This window comes from Natrix helvetica, assembly GCF_964273705.1.
Source record: "Natrix helvetica genome assembly, chromosome: 4".
Taxonomy (NCBI): domain Eukaryota; kingdom Metazoa; phylum Chordata; class Lepidosauria; order Squamata; family Natricidae; genus Natrix; species Natrix helvetica.
This window is the reverse complement of record NC_138550.1, coordinates 142,480,859-142,496,454: the sequence shown is the minus strand read 5'-3', so window position 1 is coordinate 142,496,454 and position 15,596 is coordinate 142,480,859. Positions and strand designations below refer to the sequence as shown.

General features: G+C 39.2%; 1 long non-coding RNA gene across 1 annotated transcript in view; it reads right to left on the bottom strand.

Moving 5' to 3' along the window:
• The window catches only part of LOC309391939, a 48,226-nt gene extending 44,962 nt beyond the window's left edge, over positions 1 to 3,264 (bottom strand). Inside the window, exon 1 of the long non-coding RNA XR_014175356.1 lies at positions 3,130 to 3,264. This is a non-coding gene — a long non-coding RNA (uncharacterized lncRNA). The remainder of the gene's footprint in view (positions 1 to 3,129) is intronic.
• Between the last annotated feature and the right edge of the window lie 12,332 nt (positions 3,265 to 15,596).

Here is a 15,596-nt window from a genome sequence, read left to right as displayed (position 1 = left end):
TGTCCCAGCTTCTGCCAACCTAGCAGTTTGAAAGCATGTACAAATGCAAGTAGAAAAATAGGGACCACCTTTGGTGGGAAGGTAACAGCGTTCCTTGTGCCTTCGGCATTTAGTCATGCCGGCCACATGAGCATGGAGACATCTTTGGACAGCCCTGGCTCTTCGGCTTTGAAATGGAGATGAGCACCGCCCCCTAGAGTCAGGAATGACTAGCACATATGTGCGAGGGGAACCTTTACCTTTATATATTGTGTATTTTGTGAATAGCAAAGTTCATATATTTTTTTAAAACATCGTGTTTTCCTATTGATTTTCCATGGAAACATTCTAGTTTTTGTTGATCTGTTCTGGTGACAGATGGTATACATTGGATCAGAGATCTGCAGAAGTGAGATGTGTTTGGATCACCCTCCAGTAAAAACACATAAAGGAATATCCTTTTAGTTATATCTTCTGAACCTTGAAGTGGTGTAAAGCATTGATTTCAGCACAAAAATGCTAAAAGTTGAAGCAAAGAAAGAGAAAGCAGGGAATCCAATTTATTCCAAATAAAACTACTCTGTTCTCTTGTGACAGATTCCAGAGTCAAACACCAGAGGGGAACTGACAGCAGATGTTTTAGAGCCGGGACACAGAGAGGCTGAGTAATAGTATAGAAAAGAAATTGCTTTGAACTTCACCCCTGCTTTAAATACTTCAAATCAATAGGGTCACAGAGCTCTTTAATAGAGTGATGAGGTCCTGGCCCAGCAGATCTTCACAGTGACAAGTTGATGTGCTTCCTAGCAGCCAGGTCATAAAAATTTCAGGCTTCCTTCTGAAAGAGAGCTTTGTGTTTCTGAGGTCCATGCGAAGTAAGACCCTTGTATGGCCATTCTCAAAAGCAGAGCTCTAATAGTCTACATCTAAATGGGACTGACCTCATGAATTACCTCCCAAAACTTCATCTATAAACTGGCTCCTTCTTATACAGACTGATGAATTCTTGTTTATTCCTAAATGGCTGTCACAAAACCTATTCATCAAACTCTTAAAGGGAGGGGGGAGGGACAAGAAGTCTCACATAATCCAGCGTCAAGCGCGGCACCATTAAATAATCATTAGACCTATTGCTGGTCTTGAGATCACTCCGAATCCACAAAGCAAGCTTTCCCCCCCCCCCCGCCCCATTCATCTGAACTGCATCTAGATGAGATTTTGATCTAACTTTTTTTTAAAAAAGTGGTGGGGTTGGGGTGGTGTTTTTTTTTTTTTGGTCATACTTTATTTCCCATCCTTTCAGAGAAGGTGGGGTTTTCACCCCCACCCCTTCCAATTCTCCTTCTTAACAAAAGTAAGAGAAAATGAAGGCAGATGGCCAACTCTTTTCAATATCCATTTGCTTTATTTGAGCAGTTTAATGTAGTGAAACAGAGTGAAATGTTGCCACTTGCTAAATGGTAAACAACCCCATTACCCAGAATTCTGTAGCAGAGCGGCAACAAAACCGAGCGCAGGTAATTAATCAAACTGTTGTTGTAATTGTAATGCACGATACATAAGAGATAGTGTGCGGTGTTGCTTATTACTGTTTTTTTTTTTTTTGTGCTGCAAATTAGCAAATAATAACTTCGACACAGAATACATATCCATTCCATGCAGCTAATGCACCAATCATATAAATATAAATAAGGAAAATACAGGCCATTATGGCTAGCCATTATGCCTGTATGATTTTTCTTTAAGCTGCTACAAGTACTATTATAGTTGGACACATCAGCGCACCAAATCACTTATTGTCTCTGGGTTAAGGGAAGTACTATTGTCTCTGTGCTTTGACTTACACAAATGCGCAACGCTGATTTTGTATGGCTTCAAAGGTTGGGTTTTTGAAGACACATCTGTACTATCACTTAACTCTGATGATGAAGAAGTAAAAACACCTTTCTGCTTCCATGTGTATATTCATTTGTGTGTGGATAAAAACCTATTTGATTGATTTTTTTTTTTTTTACCTTTCAGCATCTTCCCAAAGGAGCTGTTTCCATTTAGGCATATAATGTTCATGCTTAGTTCTCACAGGCTCCCTTATGTCTGCTTGGTTCTCTTGCTAGCCTTGAGACCATCGTTCTCATTGATTCTACAAAGTGTCTCAGTTCCAGAAATCAGCATATGTCTTGTCTAGAAGCTTTTATTTTCCAAATGTATTTACTAGTTCTGGTGTGCCAAAGATGGTGGGGTGCAAATGTGCCCACAGATACTTCTCTTTGTGCCCACTTCCAGTTTTATCTCTTTAAAAATGCTAATAATAATGCAAATAATGCTAATGCTAACAACAACAACAGAACTGCAAAAAAATCTGTGTTACTAGGAACATCATACATTTTAAGAAGATACTTGGTTGATAAATAGGACACTGGAAGCAACCTGTATCAACCATTAGCACCAGTGGTATTTGTGACACATCTTTAAATGTTCATTTGACTGAGTTTCATGCTTAAAGCAGGGGTGGGTTTCAAATTTTTTTACTACCTATTCTGTGGGTGTGGTCTATTCTGTGGGCATGGCTTGGTGGTCATGTGACTGGGTGGGAGTGGCCAACTTGAAGTCACTCACCAGCAGGTGTCATGGATTGTGTAAAATGTGGTGAAGCTCATTTAACAACGCTCTTGCATAGCAACCAAAATTTTGGTTCAATTGTAGTCATAAGTTAAGGACTATCTCTGCCTTCCTCTGCATGGCAGCTTGTCCTAGTAAATTCCTTCTCCTTTCTGGCAATTTCCCTCTCTGTTAGAGGCACCAAAATAATCCAGACAATGTAAGGTTTTGTGCTGCAGCAGGGGGTTGGACTAGATGACCTCTGAGTAGCCTTCTAGCCCTAAATTGCTGTGCTGTTTTTCTTTCTTTTTTCTCCCTTTCTTTCTCCCTTTCCCCCTTCCCTCTGTGGGAAGCAACTCCCCCCCCCCATTAAAATATTACTCCCAGAAAGGCTCATTCCACATACCTGCCAGATAGATAATGAGATAATGAGCCTATAGAAATTTTGGCTCCATTCACAAGAGGGAATGATCTAAACCCTTTTAGAAACACAAAGTCCATATTGCACAAACCCCAAAACTTCAAAAACATAGAATCATATAGGAATCCTACCTTTTATCCAGTTTGTTGTTCAGTTCACCCAGAAACAAACTGCTTAATGTCACTTTGCAAACTTCCTTTTGAGCTGCTTTTCAATTTAAAGCAGGTTTCAATTTAAAGTTTGGGGCATTAAGACTTGTGGACTTCAATTCCCAGAATTTCACAGCCAGCAAAGCAACCTTGGCAACTTCATGCTTAAAGCAGGGGTGGGTTTTAAATTTTTTTTACTACCTATTCTGTGGGTGTGGCCTATTCTGTGGGCATGGCTAGGTGGTCATGTGACTGGGTGGGAGTGGCCAACTTGATGTCTTCAAGTGGACTTCAACTCCCAGAATTCCGATTTGCTCAGTTCCAATTTAAAGCAACAGCATTTTTGTCTATTTTGATGAATCCCGGTTAAAAAGTGAGATCCCTTCTTTCCTTTTCTTTCTTTTTCTTTCTCCCTTCCCTTCCTCCCCCTCCCCCCTCTCTCTTTTAGTTTTTAAAATCTCTTTTTCCTTGCCTGAACCAGCAGGGAGAAAGGGCTTTAAAAAAAAAGCTTCTGACTGAGGTTTGGGGGTGTGGCCAAGCCACAATTAGTACCAGTTCGGTCTGGTACGCCAGATTTTCACTACCTCTTCTGGCATACTGGACAGGACCAGGAGGAACCCAACTCTGGTTTAATGAATAAAAGAAATAATAATAACAACAACAACAACATCCTTATTTATCTCCATAAAGTGGAAAAAGTTACTGAAAATGTGGAGGTGAAGATCTTGTGGGACTTTGGAATACAGACAGATCATCGTTTGGAACACAACACACCAGATATCACGGTTGTCAAGCGCTGAAGCATATAGTTTATTGATATCGCTGTACCAGGAGATGCCAGGGTCGAAGAAAAAGAACTGGAAAAAAATCACGAAATACCTGGCCATCAAAACTACACAGTTATGGATGAAACATGTAACAGGGATACTCATTGTCATCAGGGCATTTGGTACCATGTCCAAGAATTTTACGAAACACATCAAGAAATTGCAGCTTCCTGCAATAGCGCCAGTGAAACTGCAAAAAAACTGCACTACTCAGAACATCGTATATTTTAAGAATATACTTGGTTGATAGCAACCTGTATCAACCATTAGCACCAATCAATGGTATCTGTGACACATTTTTAAATGTTCAGTTGATTGAGTTTCATGTTTAATGAATAAAAGAGATAATAATAATGTAGAAATGGAAGTTGGTATATTGCCAGGCAAGGCACCAACTGCCAGGATCACCTTTATTTCTAATGCCTATGGGCCCTGCATGGATGCCACAGATCTCTTTAGAAAATTAAATATATATATAGCTACAACCCAATGCTTTGTTTGAAGCAGAGCTCCCTGCCCAAATAAAGGGAAGAAAGGTAAGGAGTGGACTAGGGAGTGTCTTGCTTCAGGAAGTAGCAGGTAGAGTTCTGGGAAATTTGTAGCATGTCCCCAGTGTTTAGTTCATAGGTAAGCCCCCTATGCCTCTTTGGTGACAGTAACTACTGTACATTTTATAAATTTTGAATTTGTTGCCTTGCTCCTCTAGTAGCTTGTCAAACTGCTTCTTCTTCTTGAAGCTCCAAGGTTATTTAATTGAAAATACGCTCATGCTCTTGTGCTCTACTCTAGCTATGAGAAGATAATGTGAAATAGATGAAAATCCACTATTTGAAAGTTTAGTTAGAATAGAAAATCCTGAGACTTTTATTGAACTAGGTTTAACTATCATCTATGACAGCGATGGCAAAGCATTTTTGGCTCATGTGCCATAAGTGGGAGGAGCGCAGGGAGGTCGTGTGTGGGCGTGCCGCACCCATAATGCAATGTGTGACCCCCCCAGTGCGCATGGACACACTGCAGGTGCTCCCCCCATTTTTACATGCTTTTTTCGTCCTCCCCAGGCTCCAGAGGCTTTATAGGAGCCTGGGGAGGGTGAAAACAGCCTCCCCTGGCCCCCCGGACGCCCTCCAGAGGCTTCAGGGACCCTCAGGAGGCTTCCCTGATGCCTTCAGAGCACTCAAAATGACCCTCCGAGCAAACCGGAAGTCCGTTCCCGAACTTCCGGTTTGCCTGTAGAGTCGGTTTTTTGCGCTCCGGAGGCTTCACGGAAGCTCATGAAGCCTCTGGAGGGCCTCAGGGGGGGAGGCTATTTTCACCCCCCCAGGCTCCTATAAACCTCTGGAGCCTGGGGAGGGTGAAAAATGGCTTTTAAAAAGGGTGAACTTAGCGCCTCGTGTGCCCTGACAAATGGCTCCGCATGCCATCTGTGGCACATGTGCCATAGGTTCACCATCACTGATCTATGACAATACAATCTAGCAGATAGCATCAAGTTTGGAAAGATACTTTAACTCAGTGGTTCTCAACTTTCCCAATGTGACCCTTTAATACAGTTCCTCATGTTGTGGTGACCCCCAACCATCAAATTGGTGTCTCGGTTCCTAAGACCATCGAAAATATGTGTTTTCCAATGGTGTTAGGCGACCTCTGTGAAAGGGTCATTTGACCCCCAAAGGGGTCTCGACCCACAGGTTGAGAACCACTGCTTTAACTCCTTGATTGTTGTCAGGGGGGGTCATGTTAAACCTGGTGAAATAAACCTGTCTACCTATTTCACTCTATTAGATGCTTTTAAGGCTAAATTTGCACACTGTTTCTGGAAAAAATTGTTGAAGGAATCTTCTTTATTGGTTAGTTATGGTCCTCTGGCTAATCTACTCTGCACCTGGCATGTATGGTGTCACACTCCAAAAAACAACTAAAAGAAATTTACCCGAGAATTGTAGCTCACTCAAACTGTGCTATCACAACTGAAGAATGGAACTTCCTGAAGCTCCCACAGAGTCGTCATGTTGAAAAAAAAAATCTTCTAAATCCAATTCAATCTGCTCATAGAGACATACTGTATAAAGCTTTACATGGCTTACCACCAAGATATTTATAGAACCACTTATTCCCATAAACTTGGCCCACATTCTTAGATCATCAGCAGAGCATCTTAATAGAATACTAATAGAATAGTGTTGGAGCATTTACAACCTCTGAAGGCAAGTTGTTCTATTGATTAATTGTTCTAATTGTCAGGAAATTTCTCCTTAGTTCTAGGTTGTTTCCTTGAATGGTTTCCACCCATTGCTTCTTGTCCTGCCCTCAGGTGCTTTCGAGAATAGCTTGACTCCCTCTTCTTTGTGGCAGCCCCTGAGATATTGGAACACTGCTATCATGTCTCCCCTAGTCCTTCTTTCTATTATACTAGACATACCCAGTTCCTGCAACCGTTCTTCATATGTTTTAGTCTCCAGTCCCCTAATCATCTTTATTGCTCTCTGCACTCTTTCTAGAGTCTCCACATCTTTTCTACATCGTGGTGACCAAAATTGAATGCCGTATTCCAGCCTTACCAAGGCATTATAAAGTGGTATTAACACTTCACGTGATCTTGATTCTATCCCTCTGTTGATGCAGCCTAGAACTGTGTTGGCTTTTTTGGCAGCGGCTGCACACTGCTGGCTCATATTTAGATGGTTGTCCACTAGCACTCCAAAATCCCTCTCACAGTTACTACTATTGAGCAAATACTATCTTCTACTATATGGATCAAGTTACAGTATATATTTGATACCTAGAATTATTTCTGTTCATTTTATGGCAGGACCCTATCTTGTGAAACAAGTTCCATTGGAACCAACTCCTTACCACAAATTAGGAAGAGGCTCAATATATATATATGTAAATCACATTGGTTTGTGTAGGGATGTCACTATGAGACATATGCGTGCTTTGTCATTCATCTCCTCTGCGGACACTTGTGTGTTTTGGAGATCTTGCTGTGAACTTAGGCTAATATAGCAGCTCCAACCTTATGTGGAAATAGACAGCATTTTTAAAATTACTTCTCCTTTGGTAATGTTGTATTTGTATTATTGCAATGATTTTATGTGGGATTGCCTTTGAAAATGTTCTAGTGAATTAAATTAGTTCTGAAAAAAAAGCATCTAGATTCCTGTCTAGGACTTACTACCAATTTATTTCTTGGTCCAATTCAAAGTACTGTAATGCTATATAAATCTTAACATGACTTAATGTCAGGTTTCTTGAAAGAATAACTTACGGGCACCTATAATGCCCCTAAAGTTTTCTTTTGATGATTTTTTAAAAATGTGGATGTTAGAACAGAATAGCTATTTAACATGGCAGAATGTTGGTGAAATATTCTCCCAGAGAAATTGGCTTAGCATCTACATGCACAGGTACAGTATAGGTGATACCTTGCTCAGTAGTAGTAACTGTGAAAGGGATCTTGGAGTCCTAGTGGACAACCATTTAAATATGAGCCAGCAGTGTGCAGCAGCTGCCAAAAAAGCCAACACAGTTCTAGGCTGCATCAACAGAGGGATAGAATCAAGATCATATGAAGGGTTAATACCACTTTATAATGCCTTGGTAAGGTCACATTTGGAATACTGCATTCAGTTCTGGTTGCCACGATGTAAAAAAGATGTGGAGACTCTAGAAAGAGTGCAGAGAAGAGCAACAAAGATGATTAGGGGACTGGAGACTAAAACATATGAAGAACGGTTGCAGGAACTGGATATGTTTAGCTTAAGAGAAAGAAGGACTAGGGGAGACATGATAACATTGTTCCAATATCTCAGAGGTTGCCACAAAGAAGAGGGAGTCAAACTATTCTCCAAAGCACCTGAGGGTAGAACAAGAAGCAATGGGTGGAAACTAATCAAGGAGAGAAGCAACTTAGAACTGAGGAGAAATTTCCCGACAGTGAGAACAATTAATCAGTGGAACAGCTTGCCTCCAGAAGTTGTGAACGCCCCAACACTGGAAGTCTTTAAGAAGATGTTGGATAGCTATTTGTCTGAAACGGTATAGGGGTTCCTGTCTAGGCAGGGGGTTGGACTAGAAGACCTCCAAGGTCCCTTCCAACTCTACTATTGTATTGTATTGTATTGTATATAACATTCATCAGATGGAGACTTCTTAAAATAACAAAAGGTTTTTTTTAAAGTCTTAAACAGTATTTTGCTTCTGGATTTTTATTTTGCTGTGTTTTAGAAGGATCAGTTTTTAACAAATTGGTAGGCTGGATAATTTAAAATGTAATAATTAAGTAAATTCACTTACACATGTAGATACCTGCTCACAGCAATATTTGAAATAAGCTTGAAAATTAGAAAGGGAATCATTCCATATGGAGATTACTAGACATTACATGATTAAAAGAAAAATAACAACAGCAACAACAACAATGCATTATGACCTTCATCCTAATCGTTGACTTCTATTTTTTTATAATTTTTTTTGAATAAACACAAACAGACAAAACACATACAAAAAACCCCACAAAACCATCTTCCATTACAAATTGTAGAAAGTGTGTCGATTGGTTACAAAAACGTCCGTGCATCCCTTCCACAGTCATCACCTACAATTCATATCAAATCATATATTTAAAATCAAATATATTTATATATATTACTATCATCATACCTCAACCTTCATTTGACTATAATTGTTTTTACATCCTTTTATATATAGTATTCCAGATTTAAAGGAAAACCACATAATGACATTCCATTAGCTCTTCTCAATATCATCCAGTAACATTACATCTTTATAACATGTTCTAAATACAAATTGGTTATATTTAATAACAGAGTTTCGACCCTCCTTTCGTAGTCACCATTTGCAATTTATATCAAATTTCCTCTTACCAAACCAATACCTATATATGCATTATTATCATTATCAATCAATTTTTAACTGTATCCACTATCACTTCATTTTATACATAATGCTCTAAATTTAATTAAATTTGACTTAATTTTCTATTATAAGCTTTCATTACATTAACCTGTGTCTTTCCAGTAATAGTGCAGTCTTATGTCTCTTGCCATTTGTGGCATTAGTATTCTGGTTATTTCCTTAGTAAGCTTTGTATGGACTTCTCTTCGCAACTTATTGCTTATTGAATATCTTGTATAAGCTTGAAACCCTCCATCTGCTTCTTCAATCAGCTTATCTTTGGTTATCACTAGTGCTTCTGACAAAATTTCTCTCCTTAGTTCCATCAATTCTTCTCTCTTTTCTTCTTCTGTACTTTGAAATCTGGGGTAGAACTCCAGTCCATCTATCTCCCCTTTCCATATTCCACTCTTTCCATTTCCAACCACTCACAGTTCACTGTCAGTATCAAAAATTTTCTTGTCTCTTTGTTTATTTTTTCCTTCAGTTTTTAGAACTCTGACCTCCACTTTCTTCATTTGATGAACATCCTCAATTTTTCCATCAAATTTTACTGTTCTACAATCTATGTTCTCCAATCTCTTCTCAATTTTCTCTGTTGCTTCTAATAATTTTTGAATTTCAAACATAATCTTTTGCAATGTTAAGGTTTCTTTTTCATGTTGCACCATTCTTCCAACTTGTAAACACTGCCACTCTGGCATTCAAAACTTTTTATTAAATTTAAAGCAAGTTCATTTATAATCTTTCAAGACAAGGCTTTGTTTTCACTCCATTCCAGCTGCCAATAAAGCTCCCGAAGAGCACCTGTATAAACAACCCATGCTCTTCTCACTATCACTGTCTGTAAAAAAGCTGAGGAATCTTGAAATGCAAAGTCAAATGATCAAAGAGAAAAAAGAAAAAAACAATATTTCCAAGACTTCCAAGCCTCCAGCCTCCAAGTGGCAGTGTTACTTCCTTCCCTCTGTTATTACAGTCCTCTTTGTATTCCTTTTATATCTTTTTTATATTCTAGGCTTATAGAAAACAAAATTCTTAAATGGAGCAAAAAAACACCATCCAACCCAGCATTATAAAAATAAGGAAAAAGATTTTAATATAAAAAGTAGAAGAAGAAAAACTAATCCATTCAATTTAAAGAATAGGAAACATTTGCAAACGTTCCATCCGTAAAAGAAATTTTTTAAAAGGATAACACACTTTCTAATGTAGCTTAATTTCGCTGCTTGTTCGTTCCGTTTTCAAATTTAATTTAGCTTTAATTTTTTTGGGGGTAGTCTCTTTTATAATAATAAGATTTCCTCACCAGATGGAGGAACTTTCTCTTTTTGTTTTCCTCCTGTTCCGGAGCTGTCCCAACTTCAGTAGCTTCAATAGCTGCGCTTCTGTCGCCGGCAAAAAGAGATTCTCCTGGATCAATCAGGGACTTTGCGGTGTCCCTGAGATTAGTAGGACGTACTCTTCCCTGTCACCATCTCTTCGGGATGGTTTAGGTCCAAAAGGACAACCCAGTGGCAAAAGTATCAACTGCGATCTTGGAGCTCCAAGATCCTGCGTCATGTCATTGCGACGTCAGCTCCTCCTTCCTCATCTTTGACTTCTATTAACTTGTTAAGTAAAAGGTCTCTTTGGGAATCTTCTGGATGTCTTCACAGCATAACTAAGTTCTTCCAGCCACTTCAGTCTCTCCATTCCACTTCCATAGATAATGGAAAACACTCTAATATGTCTAGCTGAATCCACTTTGAGCCTCTCTAAACTAAACCTCTTAATTATTATCAACTACTACAGTCTTTCCGTTACTCTGATCTCCCTTTTCTCATTCACCTGCCCAGTGCTATTTCAGATCTCATCTGTTTCTCCCTCCCTCTCACTTTGGATCATAGCAATAGCATTTAAGACTTATATACAGCTTCACAGTGCTTTACAGCTCTCTTGAAGCTGCTTATACAGTCAACATATCACCCTCAACAATCTGGGTCCTCATTTCACGACCTTGGAAAGATGGAAGCCTGAGTCAACCTTGAGCTGGTGAGACTCGAACTGGCAGCCAGTAGTCAGCAGAAGTAGCCTGAAGTACTGCATTCTAACCACTGTGCCATCACAGCTCTCTCATACTAGTTGTTTGGCTAAAGAACCTTCACATCTAGCCAGACAGGTTTTGAACTGAGAAAAAATTTAAAACATTACACAAAAATGTATGATTGTCCCATCTCCCACCCAGCCTGGATCTAATTCTTTTTATAGAAATATGTGACAAAGACATACCTCAATTACCTACAACCTTTTTGTGCAAAGTTCAATCAGTCATATACCACCATGTTTTATAGATAGAGATACTGGTAGATGGGAAAGGGAGAAGGAGGAGAGAGAGAGGAAGAGGGAAGAAGGGTAGGAGAGCGAGAGCGAGAGAGAGAGCGAGAGAGAGCGAGAGAGAGAGAGAGAGAGAGAGAGAGAGAGAGAGAGAGAGAGAGAGAGATGGCAAATAGAAAATTCATGGCTTATGTCCTCTAAGTGACCTCAACACTCCATTATACAGCCCTCCTAGAACTGCCTTCAAATGACAATTTGAGTGATACAGTTATTTCCTTCTCCTAAAATATACACAATTTATGTGTATTAAAGAAATGGAAATGTGCTTATTTTGAATTAAAATTAAAAAGGACCAAAAGTTTTGGCTCCTCACATTCTTGTAGCATCATTGTGTCAGAAACATGCTAATTTTGTTCAGAGAAAAAAATATATAAGCAAAAGGTGATCGATTTTTAGCAAACAGAAAGTGATCATCTTTGACTTGTGATGCTATATGTATACAGTATGTAAAAGGTAAACAAATTGAAAAGAGCAATAGACACCAATGTCTACTATTCCCTCTGTTTTGGGGCACTACACCTTACAGAATCTTAGCTAAAGAAAATACTAGATTATACAGAGAATGGGCACTGACCCCAAAGCAGTATGTTCCATTGGAAAAAAATAAATTGTTACTTCAATTTTAAAACCATCCACTGTTGAATATTTGGGTGCGTATAAGAATACAGAGGTTGGAAAATAAAGGAATGAGCCAGTGTCAGGTCTGCAGTCATATTCCTTTTAGTATCTTTGGCCTGCCACACACACTCTCTCTTTCTTTACTATGCTGTTTCATTAGTGGGGAATTGGGAGGGTGGATAGTAAGGAGTAGAATGTGCTGTTGTTAAAATAAAACATTCCTTTCTAGAAGCCAAGGCCATTCATTGTCTCCGCACCTCTGCACCTGACCAGAACTAGATGGGTGGAGATGCCAGCATGGCAGAGGAAGATTGGACCATGTGATGGACTTGTGGGTGTGGGGACAAGATCACGAGCTTTCAACTGGGTGGAAACCCAGGAAGCTTTCAGATTCGGGTTTCCACAGATGTACCAACATGTCTCTCTTATTAAATTGGAACTTTGATGAAAGCTATGCCTTGGACTCTGATTTAATTCTGGATGATATTTGGAACGCTGACAGTGAGGCAAGCTCATGTATACATTTATTTTGTCCTCACACAATCAAAGAAGTGAAAAGAATGACCAGTTTTCTTTATTTTGTACTAGTCAGGCTGAATCTGGCATTCAGCATCTGTTTCTGGCCACCACTTTTAAAGTTACTGGCAAGAGACATTACAAATGAAACAATAGAAGAGAAGAAAAATTAAAAGAAGATATGATAGTGCTGCTCAATATTTAAAAGCCATAAGATAGCATGCTTGTACCTTGTTCCAGAAAATAGCTAGAACCAATAAATAGAAATCTCAGAGAAGCAAATTTTGGATATATATGAGAAGAAACTTCATAATGTATGCGGTTTATGGATTTTATTTATTTATTTATTTATTTATTTATTTATTTATTTATTTATTTATTTATTTATTTATTTATTTATTTATTTATTTATTTATTTATTTATTTATTTATTTATTTATTTATTTATTTATTTATTTATTTATTTATTTATTTATTTATTTATTTATTTATTTATTTAGGTTTGTCAAGCATGTATGAGAAAACAAGTATAAGTATGAATATAACATATAAAGTATAAGCAGGTATAGGTATATACATAAGAAATGAGTACAAATAAATGTGAACAGTAGGACAGGGACAGTAGGCATGCTAGTGCACTTATGCACACCCGCTTACAGACCTCTTAGGAATGGGGCAAGATCCACGGTAGACAGTATAAGGTTAAGGTTTTGGGGGTTGGTGGATGTAACAACAGAGTAAGGTAGTGCATTCCAGGCATTGACCACTCTGTTGCTGAAGTCGTATTTTCTGCAATCAAGTTTGGAGTGGCTTACTTTGAGTTTGTATCTATTGTTTGCCCGTGTATTATTGTGGTTGAAGCCGAAGTAGTCTTTGACAGGTAGGACGTTATAGCAGACAATTTTATGTACTAAGCTTAGGTCCGACTGTAGTTCTAGGTTGTCCAGGTTCAAAATTTCAAGCCTATTGGCATAAGGTATAATAAGTGTGTGTGTGTGTGTGTGTGTGTGTGTGTGTACATAAGGCATAAGAGATGGAGCAGTCTGCTTCACAAAATACTATTTCTTTTGCTGCAGGCTCCTAGATTGCCATTGGCAAGGAATGCTATAGACCAGCGATGGCGAACCTTTTTTGGCTCGCATGCCATAAGTGGGGGGAGCGCAGGGGGGGGTCATGTGTGGGCGTGCCACACCCATAATGTAATGCACGACCCCGGGTGTGCATGCGCACACTACAGGCACTCCCCCACCCATTTTTACAGGCACTCCCGCCACCCATCTGTGGCACCCGTGCCATAGGTTCACCATCACTGCTATAGACACATCTTACAGTGTAAACCTTGCATTGAACAAGACGTTGGTTTAGAATATCTCCAAGATCCCACTCTACTATTCATGACTTATCTTCTGCTTCCATCCTAAGTCCTTTGTTTTTTGGGAGGGGGAGGGAATGAAGTGAAGTCTATAGTTTGAGCAGCATTCTCCTATGTGGCAATAACAGAGATACTACTGGCTTGTTTAAGGCTATCTCTTGAGTTCACGAGAGAGGAAAAACATGAATGAAGATCTTCCTGGTTCAGACTTCCATCACTTGAATGAAGAGCTCTACTAAATGGAAGTGAAAATATAAGAGATCATTATTGGAGACTTTTTCTAATTATTTTCTCTGTCTTAGGAACGAAGACTCAAAATCCATGTGGCAAGTCACCTTATGAGCAATATTTATTTTAACTCATTTTCCCATCAAATAAAGGTGAAGTGCTACATAATAGGTGACTCCGTATGTTCCCAAGGAGGGGAGGGGAAAGCAGCTCCAGCCACAAATGTATAAACTTTTGAAGACCCGACAGCCTTCTCTCCCACTTCCTCCCTCTTTTGTTTATGACTGTGACCTGCACTTTTTCACCACTTCAAACAAAAGACAGAAACTCTGTGTTTTCTCTGCCTGGGTTTTGTTATTTTAGTTTGCTTGTATGACACTGAGCTGGGCTCCAATTGCTCTTATCTACCTTGGTTTGGAGGGATGGAAAACATCAGACCTCACAGAACTCTTGAAGGAGCTCCCAGCTCAGACATTCCTCTTGAGATGTAAACACATCAGAGGGGGCTTAAAGCTAATAAAAATAAAGAAGACATTAAGGACTAAGTGATTGTTTGCAGAGTCCAAATTCCACACGGAACTGCAAGGTTTGAAGGGAACAATCGAGGTAGAAGAAAAGAAATGTGGACTTCCAAATCAATCTGTATTGAACCTATGGGGGATAATTTATATTGACATTTCTTTAAACGAGGGGTTTAAACGTTCTCATTCACACATTGTTTTCCGTGCATTTAAAATTTATGTGTGCATCAAATATGATGTATTCCTACAAATATTTTTTTCAATCTAAGGAAGCACATTCATCTGAAAAGTGGACTTGCTGTGTTCCCTCCTGAATATACATGTATGTATGTATGTATGTATGTATGTATGTATGTATGTATGTATGTAACAGGGATGCAGTGGCTCAGTGGCTAAGACGCTGAGCTTGTCTATCAGAAAGGCTGGCAGTTCGGCAATTCAAATCCCTAGCGCCGCGTAACGGAGTGAGCTCCCGTTACTTGTCCCAGCTTCTGCCAACCTAGCAGTTTCAAAGCATGTAAAAATGCAAGTAGAAAAAACAGGAACCACCTTTGGTGGGAAGGTAACAGCGTTCTCTGCGCCTTTGGCCTTTAGTCATACCAGCCACATGACCACGGAGATGTCTTTGGACAGCGCTGGCTCTTTGACTTTGAAACGGAGATGAGTTGGGAATGACTAGCACATATGTGCAAGGGGAACCTTTACCTTTTATATGTATACACATACACACACGCCTCATACATACACACCTACACACCTACACACTATGTGCTAGATGTAAGATTCCTATGATTCAACATGATTCAAAAGAAAGTGCTTTGGGGCACAACTCTCTCTGGTATTCATTAGTGCGGCCTTTTTCAGACTTGCGAGTATTTGTGCTTGCCTTGTGTAAGATCTGAAGCACTTCTCAATCATTTTTGAAGAGTGCACAGCCCTAGTGAGAGCCTTCTGAGAAAGTGATACTTGTCCAGGCAAACAGTAGGGAAAAACTATGTCTTCTTTGTATTTGAAACCTAAGAGCTACTGCTGACAAATAAATTCATTCTAGAACTCTCATTAAGAAACTGG